The sequence below is a fragment of the Lissotriton vulgaris genome, unplaced genomic scaffold, assembly GCF_964263255.1.
Source record: "Lissotriton vulgaris unplaced genomic scaffold, aLisVul1.2 SCAFFOLD_2093, whole genome shotgun sequence".
In the NCBI taxonomy this organism is placed as follows: Eukaryota; Metazoa; Chordata; class Amphibia; order Caudata; family Salamandridae; genus Lissotriton; species Lissotriton vulgaris.
Genome location: NW_028246778.1, coordinates 143,815 through 156,752, shown reverse-complemented (window position 1 = coordinate 156,752; position 12,938 = coordinate 143,815). Strand labels below are relative to the sequence as shown.

The window sequence follows — 12,938 nt, the reverse complement described above, 5'->3', positions numbered from 1 at the left end:
CACACAGGAGGCGGTGAACAGGGTCCACCTGAAACACAGGAAGCGGTGAACAGGGTCCACCTGACACACAGGAGGCGGTGAACAGCGTCCACCTGACACAGAGGAGGCGGTGAACGGGGTCCACTTGACACAGTAGGCGGTGAACGGGACCCACTTGACACAGTAGGTGGTGAACGGGGTCCACCTGACACACAGGAGGTGGTGAACAGGGTCCACCTGAAACACAGGAAGCGGTGAACAGGGTCCACCTGACACACAGGAGGCGGTGAACAGCGTCCACCTGACACAGAGGAGGCGGTGAACGGGGTCCACTTGACACAGTAGGCGGTGAACGGGACCCACTTGACACAGTAGGTGGTGAACGGGGTCCACCTGACACACAGGAGGTGGTGAACGGGGTCCACCTGACACACAGGAGGCGGTGAACGGGGTCCACCAGACACACAGGAGGCGGTGAACGGGGTCCACTTGACACAGTAGGCAGTGAACGGGGTCCACTTGACACAGTAAGTGGTCAATGGGGTCCAGGTGACACACAGGAGGCGGTGAACGGGGTCCACCTGACACACAGGAGGCGGTGAACGGGGTCCACCTGATACACAAGAGGTGGTGAACGGCGTCCACCTGACACAGACGAAGAGGTGAACGGGTTCCACCTGACACAGACGAAGAGGTGAACGGGGTCCACCTGACACAGACGAAGAGGTGAACGGGGTCCACCTGACACATAGGAGGCGGTGAACGGCGTCCACGTGACACATAGGAGGCGGTGAACAGCGTCCACCTGACACACAGGAGGCGGTGAACAGCGTCCACCTGACACACAGGAGGCGGTGAATGGTGTCCACCTGACACACAGGAGGTGGTGAAGGGGGTCCACCTGACAGAGAAGGCGGTGAACGGGGTCCACCTGACACACAGGAGGCGGTGAACGGCGTCCACCTGACACACTGGAGGCGGTGAACCGCATCCACTTGACACAGTAGGCGGTGAACAGGGTCCACCTGACACACAGGAGGCGGTGAGCGGGGGCCACCTGACACACAGGAGGCGATGAACGGGGTCCACTTGACACAGAAGGCAGTGAATGGGGTCCACTTGACACAGTAGGTGGTAAACGGGGTCATGGTGACACACAGGAGGCGGTGAACGGGGTCCACCTGACACAGAGGAGGCGTGAATGGGGTCTACTTGACACAGTAGGAGGTGAACGGGGTCCACCAGAAACACAGGAGGCGGTGAGCGGGGTCCACCTGACACGCAGGAGACCAGAACACCAATGCAGAACACAGAAGGAAGGATGCAAAGAACAGTGGGCAAGGGTCTATATGATTGACCTTATGTTAATCCCAACACTACTCCACCCACACCCAAAACTATTTTTTTAAACGTAGTATCAAGTACTGTACAAGCATGGGGTGTACACTTGACTGACGCAATGACACCAAATGAACAACAAGTGAAAACCAAGTTATGCTCAACTGAAATGAACGTAGAATAAAAAATAAAACTATCTACAAATGAAAACTGAAGACCAAATCACTCACAAACATAACAAATAAATCTTTTAGGTCAAACAATCTTCCATCTAAAACCTTCTTCTCAGTCCAGCCCTATCAGTGGAACCTGATCTGACCGAGTGACCACTCCTGACTGATCAATACTCGAACCTATCAACCTTCGCGGAGCTTTTCATCGTTTACCGACAGAGAGCGCCCCCACTCGGACAGCAGGCGAGGTCCTCCTCCGGACCACCCCGCAACCACCCACTCTTCGCTTCCACCCAACCGAACTGCATCCAGCGCCATTAGAATTATGCGGCAAGAGAGGGCCACAGTATGCGGCAGGGTTCGGTAAATTACACAACAAGAAAAGGCAAGTTGTGCAACATAATGCAGCACGTTTTGTAATAGTGTAACTTCATTTTTCCACCACTTTTAAACCAGTGGCGTAACAAAACTTGCGGGGGCCCCCCTGCAACGCACATGGATGGGGCCCCCCTACAGCGGTCCGGCGCAACACCTACCACTTTGCCCCAACACCAAAAAATCTGATATATTTTGATCTAAAACCTCCAACATTTAATGAAATGCCTCAATATTGTTGTGTTTAAAGGTCTATTGGGAAAGTGGGAAACCCTGTTAACATATAAGCTACGCCATTTGTAACAATACTGTCAAAAGCAGAATATTTGACTGACGCAGCAATCAAAACAATGCCAAGGAGCGATCCTATTGTCTCAGGAACTGCCTATGGCTGAAGCACAAAGAACAACTGTGATGGGTCTGAATTAGAATTTACGTTAATGGAGAATAACTTGAAACTTTGAAAGACCAACCCAAACCTGTAGTTCCACAAAAACTCGACTGACAATATACATGAGAAGTACACAAGATATAACTCAGTATCCTGCGAAAGTCAAGAGAAATATGTATGTATGTATGTATGTATGTGTGTTCTTATATAGCGCTCGACTTAGGGCATCTCGGCGCTTGCATTGGGAACCCGTCCTGGCTTTTCCCTGTGAGATAACCCGTACTGGGGAGAATGCCAAACACTAGCGACTGTCAAAGGTTGTGCATCATAACATGAACAGAGGAAGCAATTTATACCATCATGTCTTTATTATTAAGCATTACAAAACAGTCGGGTAATCGAGGCGGAGGATGAAAACTGTTTAGATGCTTCAGAACATTGATGCAGATGTTTGTCTGAATTTATCATTTCTGTAGTGTCACAATGCTTAATACAAGATTGAAGGCACACGTATTACACGTATTACAGACAAGTGCAAGCAACACCATAAATAACACCGCATGTAGAATAAAAACAAACCATATCAGCAAGTACCTAGTGACAGAACTTATACAAACTGTAGTTGGTATAGCAAAAGAAATGTGCAAATACTTCCAAATGCATAATAAAGCAAGCAATATAGTCAAACAATTCCCCGTTTGGTGTCTGCATAGGGCACATATATTTCCAAGCAACTGGTAAACAATAACAACTGCAGCACCATACAATAATCAAACTAGTTTAGGCTAACAATTCCCTTTTTGAAGGCTCAAATATTTCAAAGTGACTGGCAAAACAGTAACAAGCATTTACAATGCAACGGTTTCGCCTTCGGAAAAGTTTGAGCTATTGGCATTGTAAATGACAAACTTTTTATTTATGTGTTGGTTTTGAAAACAGATAAATAAATGGCATTCTCATTTACAATGCCAATAGCTTACTCTGTCGCAAATGCAAGACGTATTGCATTTGCACACACACACCCACACAAGAGCCCCCCCACACACACACACACACAAGAGCCCCCCACACACACCACACAAGAGCCCCCCTCACACACCAGAGCCCCCCACACACACACACGCAAGAGCCCCCCACACAAACACACACACGCAAGAGCCCCCCACACAAACACACACACGCAAGAGCCCCCCCCCCCCCACACACACACACACGGAGCCAGCTGTCAATAACTGGGACTCAATCATGTATCACGTAATTTTTTCCCAGGGTAGAGAAAAGTTGAATTCCCAATTATGGGCATCCCTGTAATGCCCAAGGGAATAGGAAAAGAGTAGCCAATTGGATTTGTACCGCAAGGGAAATATTTAGGATAAGGGCCTGAGATTTGCATGTGTTCACTTTGAATCCAGATGCTTTACCAAAGCACTCGTGCTCCTCCAAGATCGGAGGAAACTACTGACAGGGCTTACTAATTGCTAGGAGCAGGTTGTCAGCATACAGCACCACCTATGTGTTTGACATCCCATATAAATTTCCTCTATAAGGGGATGTCACCGCAGTCACTCTGCAATGGACTCCATATAACGAGCAAATAGAAGTGGCGACTTTGCAATGTCCCTTCAGAGAGAGGTACGGGATGGGACAATAACCCATTAAATTGCATGGATGCTACAGGTTCCAAATAAGTAAACCATATGAATATGCAAAATCAGGGAGGGTTCCCAGACCCATCACTTCCAGAAATGATTGCAAAAGGGGCCAGTGGACCTGATCGAACACTCCGTGCCGATTATTATGAGTAGGGCAGGGCCACAAACGCGTAGTCATGTCAATAGGGATAAATCAAGCGCTTGGTATTATCACTGCAGTTGCGCCTTGGTATGAAGCAGGCCTGGCCCAGATCTATCAGTCCAGGCATATACTGGCCCAGTCAGGTAGTTCGGATAGCGCTAAAACTTTTGGCATCTACATTCAATAAAGATATGGGATGATATGAGGTACAATAATGTGGATCTTTCCCGTTTAGGTAATACTGTAATAATTTCTTAGTGTCCATGAGGGAACCCCGAGTGCTAAAGGAGTTGGACAGCCTGGTCAGTACAGCAGCCAGCTGTATGTCAATTTCTTTCTTTTTTTAAAAAAAATAAACAGCAGCTGTGAACCAATCCAGACTAGGTGCCTTGTCAAGTTTGAGTCGTACAGCCTGGTCATAACACAAATGATTTTATTAACGATTTGTATTGTGAATTGTACTGCTAAGCTGACAGGAACAGGCCAGAAGTGTTCTAATTAAATAAAACATAAAAAAATCAAATATTGTTTATGTGGTCTTTAACCCACATCATATGTCAGTCTCAATAAAACCAAATCCACCTCCTGGAGTTTCCCCCAATGTATTTGTTTGGGAAGCATCAAGAAGACACACAACCGTAAACATTGCCCTGCTTGAAGAATGTTCTTCTGCAGGGGCACCAGGAATGAAGGCAATAAATGACATGAGATACCGCTGTGGATGAAACTTGCGTGACATTAATATGATGCTCTCCTGAACATGTTTAGTCTCCTAATAGACAATCCGCTGAATGAAGCAAAGAGTTAATCTAAATATTATTCCAAAAACAACTTTGTAACGTCCTTTATTTAAAAATATTATCTGGCGGCACCTAATTAATCAACCGACTGATTTCTATCAGGTAATGAATTTGTCATCTTAGAGTATATTTTTGGGTGATAATCTCAGTTCACCAGCTGGAACCTCGGTGTTTCCAGCCACGTTCCTTCGACTTTCCGAGCTCAGTACAAGGAGCACCGCTGATTTTGGTAGTAATACCCGTTTTTACAAGTCTTTGGGCCATTACTATATAAAATATATAAAAATATAAAAACGCATAAATAAATAAATTACTGAGAAAGCGCAGTCTAAGACGTCACGTCACGCTTCCCATGTTACACAGGCATTACATATACGCTGTTTAATGTGTTTCAATGTTTACTTCATGTGACAGTTCAGTTCATCTCCTTCAGAACTGCCCCCGGAAACACGACAGAGACACAGCAACAAGCTTCCATCCCATGAGTAAGTACCCCAAAATGCGCCCCCTACAGCTCGACTGCATGAATGCAGTCGGGGCTAAAAGCCACAGACCGGTTACAGCAACAAAGCAAACCTAAAAGTACCTCAAGCTATAAACACCGTAAGAAATGTTCAAGACATTACGCTTTGCAGAACTCTTTGGTGCTTAAAACGTGGCTGCAAAAACATCCCTTTTACATCTGCAGCCCATTGACGCGCGTGCCACCCTGTAACAGCTCGCGCACAGCCGGACTAACAAGTAATGTAAGTTTCAACTCACCGCCGAGGATCCCAGAGCTCAGGAACAATGAAGCAGCGGCGAGCTGGCGAAAATGAAACCTCGGAGATGCGAGGCTCCCAAAGTTCCCTGGAGGCGCGGGTTCATGAAGAAAGAAAAGTCCCTGGCAGAGCAGCTAGGTATCCTGTCGTGTTTTTTTAACGACTCAAGGTCTGCCCTGAAACTATTTGTCCACCGAAAATGACGAAAAGCGAGCGGAGGGGGAGGAATGCTGCCTGCTCTTCCTGCCTGAATGGCAATTACTTGCTGCAGCTCAAGCGGCTGGGAGAGGAAATGGGGGTTGGGGCGGGAGGAGGACGGGCAGGGAGGGCGCAACAGGCGGGCGGCTCAGCGAGCTGCAGGGAGAGAGCCCTCCACCGCCGCTCCCGTCCGGGGGGCGCGCATTCTTACGATTCCCAGCCGCACTAGGGTTCAGACACACTCGCAGCCCTCCAACTGATATCTTTTTATCTCTTGACGCGATGCGTATTTGTCTCTTTTATATATAGCGCGCGCTGCGCCCTGGAGCATTCTCAGACAGCCTTGCAGCGTTCCATCCGGCGGAATAAAAACACCGGGTTAGGTGGGGTACGTGCCGAACGGATCTTTGTCATTAACTTAAACAAGCACGCACCCCGAGCCGCCGCCAATGCTGCTGGAGGAGCCCGGGAGGAGGCGCGGCTTCTCCCCCTCCCATGGAGTCCCGATGGCTGAGCCTGGCCGCCATACTTCTTGTGGGCCGCCGTCTTCCTTCTTCCCCCGGGCGGCGGGGGGGGCGGGCACTTCCGGCCGGCCGCGCTAGGATTGGCCGGCCGGCTGAAGAAACCCCCGGGCGGGGATCGAGCAGAAAGGGAGGGAGGGAGGGGGAGAAAGGGAGGGAGGGAGGGGGAGAAAGGGAGGGAGGGGGAAGGTCACTCACCTGCAGACCTGGGCATAATAAGGAGTCCCGTCCCGAGCAGCAAGGGAGATGCCGGAACAGACTCGGGGGCGTTCCCGGCGTCGAGTGACGTCGGCAAAAGCCAAAGAATCTCGGGAACGCCCCCGTGTCTGGTCTGGCATTGATGGACAGGCCCCTCGTCCAATGGCTAGGCTCCATTTATGGAGCTAGCCAATGAGACGGGGGGCGTGTTCCAGAGTGCTTACTGTACTCAATAGATTTCTCTGGAGGAGGAGCCTAACGGCTCCTTTCTCCAGCGAAACCTAAAAAGTACCACTCCCAGCCAGGGCTGGCTCTAGCACTGGTCGCACACAGTGCAACAGTCTTTTCTGGTGCCCCCTCCCCCATTTCCTCCTTCTCCATGAATTCCCTCACTACCACTCACCAACCATGCACCTCATCTCTCTATAGCACCTTTCTGACAAACATTTCATTTATTTATAGTGCTACTCATAGTTTACTCGCACTCAGTGCTGTGACCTGCATGGTACACGTTCTGTGCAGCAGGCACATTAACCCTCTGTGCTTTGTAAATGTAAATGTACAGGAATTTATATAGCGCAAATCACCGAGCGGTTTCTAAGCGCTTGCGTAGGGAACCCGTCCTGGTATTCCCCTGTGAGATAACCCCGGCAGGGTATCCGCAAGGTGAAAGCCAGGCATCCCGCCGCGAGGGGCCGTTGTGGAGATTAAGCAAGCCATTGCCCAGAGTCGCAGAGTGTGAACCCGTGAGTCGAGTAGGCACCGGAGCGAGAATTGTCGAGTCCATGGACATTTTAGGACTCAAGACCCCGCTGAGCCGGGAATTGAACCCTGGTCCCGGGCTGACCTCTGCTTCAAGGTCTGCCTCCTATAACCAGTGAGCCACACTTCTCCACACTGTGGTGGCAGGAGTGCCCATGTGAGTGCTCAGTGGCAGAAGCGACAGTGTGAGAGTAGGGTAAGAAGAGTGACTACAGGGTGAGTGAGATGGTCATATGAATTTGGGTGCGGATGTAGGCGTAGAGTGGGGCGAAGAAATGCATGGTTAGTGATGGGCTTGTTTGAGTGAGATTGCAGATTGAGCAGTGAGGGGGACAGGTGAGTGAAGGGTGAGTAGTGTGCTTGTGTGACTGCAGGGTGAGGTATAGGGTGAACAGCGCAATTGCATTGTGAGTGCAGAGTGAGCACTGTGAATGCAGGGTGGGCGGGTGAATGGTGATCAGTATGAGTGCATTGTGATCGCTGTGAGTACAGAGTGAGCGTCAAAGTGAAGGGCAAGAATGTGGATTGAGTTGTATGAATGCAGGGTGCATTCCCAGACACCTGAAGTAACTCAGCATGTTATTGATGGCTGTGCAGGGTTTCAGATCTAAGATCAACTATTAATTGCTATTATGGCATTAATAGGGATTGAAGGTGTAGGAAATAAATAATGTGCTGATCCTGCAACAAACTTCCAGTCTCATGATACGGGTTGCCAGCTCATTATTTTGATGTCCCAGACGGGGGAAAATTTGCAGTCACCTAAAGCCGTATTTTCAGCACTTACCTGTGCTTACTTTGAATAGCAAATATACATAGAAAGCACTTTTAATTGTGTTGTAGGGATGCCTGAATGATCCATGAATGATATTTAAAGGAAACAAAGACAGAAAAGTCACATTACAAATGAATACCTACACTTTTATTTATAACCCTATTTAGTGTCAACACAAGGTCTTTCCAGGCTCTTTAAACAACACACGACTGGCATTTTCTTTTGGCAACCCTACTTTATATTGATTTCCATGAAATGCATTCTCAACAGTGATGTGATATCACCTGCAATATCATCAATTATTTTATTTGTGACGTTATCTTTAATATCAAGAACGAGGTGGGGCAAATGTAGGAAATTATGAGGTAGAGGCACAATGTGATTTGCAGGGGGCATTGTGGGTAAAGTGTATTGAAGGAGCACAGAGTAATGCGCTTCAGTGAAGCACTGGTTGTCATGCCTGAAGGGAACACTATGTGATATGTCTCACTAGAGGACTGGGTGTTGGGAAAGTTGTGTGCAATTTGGGACTGTGCATCAGAAGGGCACTGTGTGTTGTTCAGACAGGGGGCATGCACATGGCTGTGTGTATTATAGAGCAGGTGATGTGCCAAGGGGGGCAAAAGCTGATGTTCAGTAAAAGTTGTTGGTTAAAGGGTAACTTCAAAGAGGCCTGAAGATGTACTGGGTTAAGCATGACAACTCATCTGTTCCTTTTTTTCTTTCCATTCTGGGATTTGGAGTACTATTCAATTATAAATGAGGGAATGCAAGTACTACAATACAAAGAAAAATATATATTAGGGCTGCATAATCTACTGACACGACAACCAGTACTTTGGAAGATAAAAAATGACAGTCTTGCTTTCTAATGCATTTCAGTGATTTGTTTTTAGGGTCAGGAATCTAATCCTGGCAGAAGATCGTGTTTAATATGGTGTGTTTTATACAGGCACAGATATACACATGAAACATTCATGGGCACACATTCAAACATGCACATTTCACATACAAGAATGATTACACACCTGCATAGGCGCAAAGGGCCCTATGTTTTCTACGACATCTTTAGACAGTCCTGGTTTTTGTACAACACTATTTGGCATAATGGCACTTTCAACCCTTCGCTTATATTCGTAAAAGACAACCTAAGCCCCAGAATGGATTAATTTGTTGCTGGGAAAAAAAGAAATGGCTGAGGGTGTAACATGTGAAAGGGGCTACTTGGTACAATAAATTGACAGAAATTAAAAAAATAATACATTCCCTCTTTATTACATTGCTAAATAGATTTATTTTTGGTTTGTTGCTTTAAATATTTGCCTTCCTCTTTTATGCCTACAATATGAACCCGAAAAGTGTTGGAAGTGTTAATTTCCATTATTTGGTTTTACCCTGCTCCTCTCAAACATTTTCAAAGGGTGAGTTTAAATCATAAAGCTTCCTTAGTTCTGCCTCTATGACCTCCCCCTTTTGGAGAACATTCACATTTGTCAACAGGCTTACAGCCCTGGTTTCATTGGCCGGGGGCGAGGGGGTGCATCTTGATTCACCTTAATCCTCGTCAACCACGGACTCGCCACTGCCTAATTTATATTAGAATAATAATAATAAAGTGGAGTGCATAAAGTATTTTTTTCAAGAGGCAGCCTCTGGCGCAGTCAGCAGCTTAGCAAAGAAGTAATGGGCCCTTGTGCAAGCAAGGAAAATGCCACCTTTTACTGCTGTTGTGTAGTCAAAGACCGCAATTATCATAGTTCAATGAGCCCCTTGGAGTTCTAAGTCCCGGTGCCACTGAACCTCCTACACAGACGGTAGCTGCGCCACCCGGACTCGGCAGAAGTTTGCCTATCTTCCACTGCCCAAACCCTCCTCTTTATCTTCTTTTTGACATTTTCATTCATGCGATCTTCCTTTTATCACTGTTTTTCTATCATTCTCCTCCTTCTTTCTCCTTTTTTTGAGAGACTCTCTCTTGTTCCCACTGAGCATGACAAATAAATGCATAGCTGCCAAGGTATCAGATTTCCATGTGTGACATTTTCATAATTTCAGTGCTATTATGAGTGGCATTTCAACGAGTATGAGTGACACTTTATCGCAAGCAAAATAAAACAATGAAGACGAGGGAAATATTAAAATATTGTAAATTACAACCATTTGCGCAACAAGACACTCTATACTTGCTCCTCAGTGCACCCCTGTTTCCCCTCTGTTGCAGGGGGTGCAATGTCTGGCAGGCATTAGTGCACTGCGACTTGAGGGAAGTTTGAATGGGGGCTTTTGAAGGCTGATAAAGGCACAGTAGGCAGCGTTACTGTGCACCCCCGAGCTGAGAGACAGGAGGTGGATAGACAGGGATTGGCTGACACTGGGACACAGATGCAGTTGTGCACATTCCAATTGAGAGACAGGAAGGCGTAAAGGCATGCATTGACTGACACTTGGTCACAGATACAGTAACAGGCATGTATTTACAGACGCTGGGATTTAGATGGACACAGGGGCATAAAGACATGGGCAGACTGCCCCTACAATTTATCGCAGAAACACCACTACAACTTATTGCAGAAACAAGGTAGAAAGGCTCAGGGAACTCGCACTAAAACATAGGGACATATAAATGGGGCAGCTTAGCATCACTCCAGGCCTTGCCTCTCTCCTACGTCTGTGACAACAGGATATGCATATGTGAGGCCCCAACTGCAACAACAAACTGATGTCTAGTGTTACCGAGCTGGCTGACCGAAAAATAAAAAACATATTGCCAGGCAAAGTGTGGCCTTCCTGATGGCAAAAACAATTTGGATAATAACCTCAGGACGACTCGGGCCTCTCTCTCTCTGTGACATGAGGAAAATGCCAGTCTTCAAAACTGAGACCAAATGCCCACCACCTGCAGCTGCAGCCACCGACATGAATAAAGCACCAAACTCACCTCCCTTACTTCAAAAGTGAAAGTCTGTTCCCCAATGAAACCTCGCAGTGCACGCAGATAAGCAGTGTCTCCTCTGTGTGTGTGCTGCAGAGCTGATGGGGGCCCCTGGAGGCTGGAACACGGGGGCTGCTGCGGGGCCTAAACATGACATTTTAATGACCCCATGATGCATCCCACCCCACCCTCTGAGGCTCCTCGCGCCTCCAACACTCACCTGATGTCTGCCCTGGCCCCTGCAGCTCCCGTGGCAGGCGCGAAAGGGCGGCAGGAAACAGGACAAGGCAAAATTGAATTATTGCCGGCGGTGCGCAGTCTCTCTTGTCATTTCCGGGATGCCTCACCTCCTCGCGCTCACTTTTAATTCTGCTGAAATGCGCTTGACAATGGTTACCAGCCCCACGCCCCCACCCTAAAAGAGTGAAGACCTGCGGAGCACTATTTCATTTGTAAAAGAGGCCACAGCAAGGTGCAATGATGAAACCTAATACAACTTACACAAGTTATGTAAGCTATCACATCCCAGGCGGATGTGAAGTGCTTGCTGGCTGCGCGACCTCGAGGGGGCCCCTGGAGCGCCGAGGCCCCCCCCCGCAATGCAGGGGCTGCGGGGGCCTGTGTTACGCCCCTGTTTTAAACTTGGTAACACTGTCTGGGCATTGGTTGCACCTTATTAGTTTCAGTTTCTCTTCCAAATATAGCTTTAAGCAACCGAGAGGTGACCCATGCAGCTTTGCAAAGGGCCTTTTGGCGCGCGGCAACGCGTCACTGCTTTTGAACGGTTTGAGCTACAAACAAAACTTTTTCTTGTTGAAATCTGCAGACTGTGCAGCAGATGGATTATGTAGCAAATGTGGCAATCACTAATTATGTGAAAATCGCTGTGGCCACACAATCGCATAATTCCAGAGGCCCTGCCTATATCCAGTGCCCATCCTCCCGCCTCGCTCTGTCCCTTGCCCAACGGTGATCTGCCCACTTGCCACACACTGCTACCACTAATCGAGCTGAATTACAAAACCCCGCCTCCACTCTAAAGGGACCAGACATATACTGTCACCCAAGTGCGCGTCACTCAAACCCACTCCCCGACTACCTTCCTACTATCATGACCGGCCTTATACGCACCTTGAACGTCTTCAATGCGCCTCTCGATTGCGTCTGGCAACCACACGCGCCTCACTTTTCTGTCCATCCTTATTATCCTTTAAGTCCTACCCCTCTTTAGTTCAAAATAAATCAATCATTCATTTTCAGTGGGGAGCCTTCCCGAAACTTGGCTGTAGAGGGACTATCAACACTTCACTAAGGGCTAGATGTAGGTAAAGTGCATTTACAGATTCTAAAATATTGAATTTTACCAATTCGGTATTTTAGAATCGTTAAATGCTAGGTAGGGAAAAATTTAGTAAGTATTACCTATTCGTTAAAATTCGGTATTTACCGAATCGGTAAATACCGATTCGGTAATTCACATTCATCCCTATGGGCCTGGAGGCCCATAGGAATCAATGGGAATTACCGAATCGGTAAATACCGATTCGGTAAAATAGGGAAAGAGTCAAGGGTGGCAGGGTGTCACATTGACACCCTGTTGCACCCCTGAATAGTGCTGTTGTGCACATGTGGCACACATACATGCCCTAAGGGCATGTATGTCAGCCACATGGCACTGGTGTAAATGCAAAGATTTGCATTTACAGAGGTATTCGTTATTTAGCACCAACTAATAGTTGGTGGTAAATAACGAATCCTTAATGCACAGAATCACTCTTCAAAGTGCTTCCTACATGTCATTTACCGATTCGGTAAATACAGAATCGGTAAATGATGATTCCGTTAAAACAGAATCGGTAAATACCGATTCGGTATTTACCGAATCTCCCCTACATTGCAAATGGATCAATACCGGTCGGTAAACCTGAAATTTACCGAATT

The 12,938-nt window shown here is 47.4% G+C and overlaps 1 protein-coding gene across 3 annotated transcripts in view; it reads right to left on the bottom strand.

Moving 5' to 3' along the window:
* Window positions 1–12,938, bottom strand: part of LOC147665747 (2-Hydroxyacid oxidase 2-like) — a 198,796-nt gene that overhangs the window by 153,765 nt on the left and 32,093 nt on the right. The window contains exon 1 of one of the 3 annotated variants that reach the window (XM_086949549.1): window positions 11,218–11,235. The exons of the other annotated variants lie outside the window; for them this stretch is intronic. The gene's annotated coding sequence lies outside the window, so the exon portion shown is untranslated. Of the gene's footprint in view, window positions 1–11,217; window positions 11,236–12,938 lie in introns of those variants that run through there. 3 annotated transcript variants of the gene reach the window in all.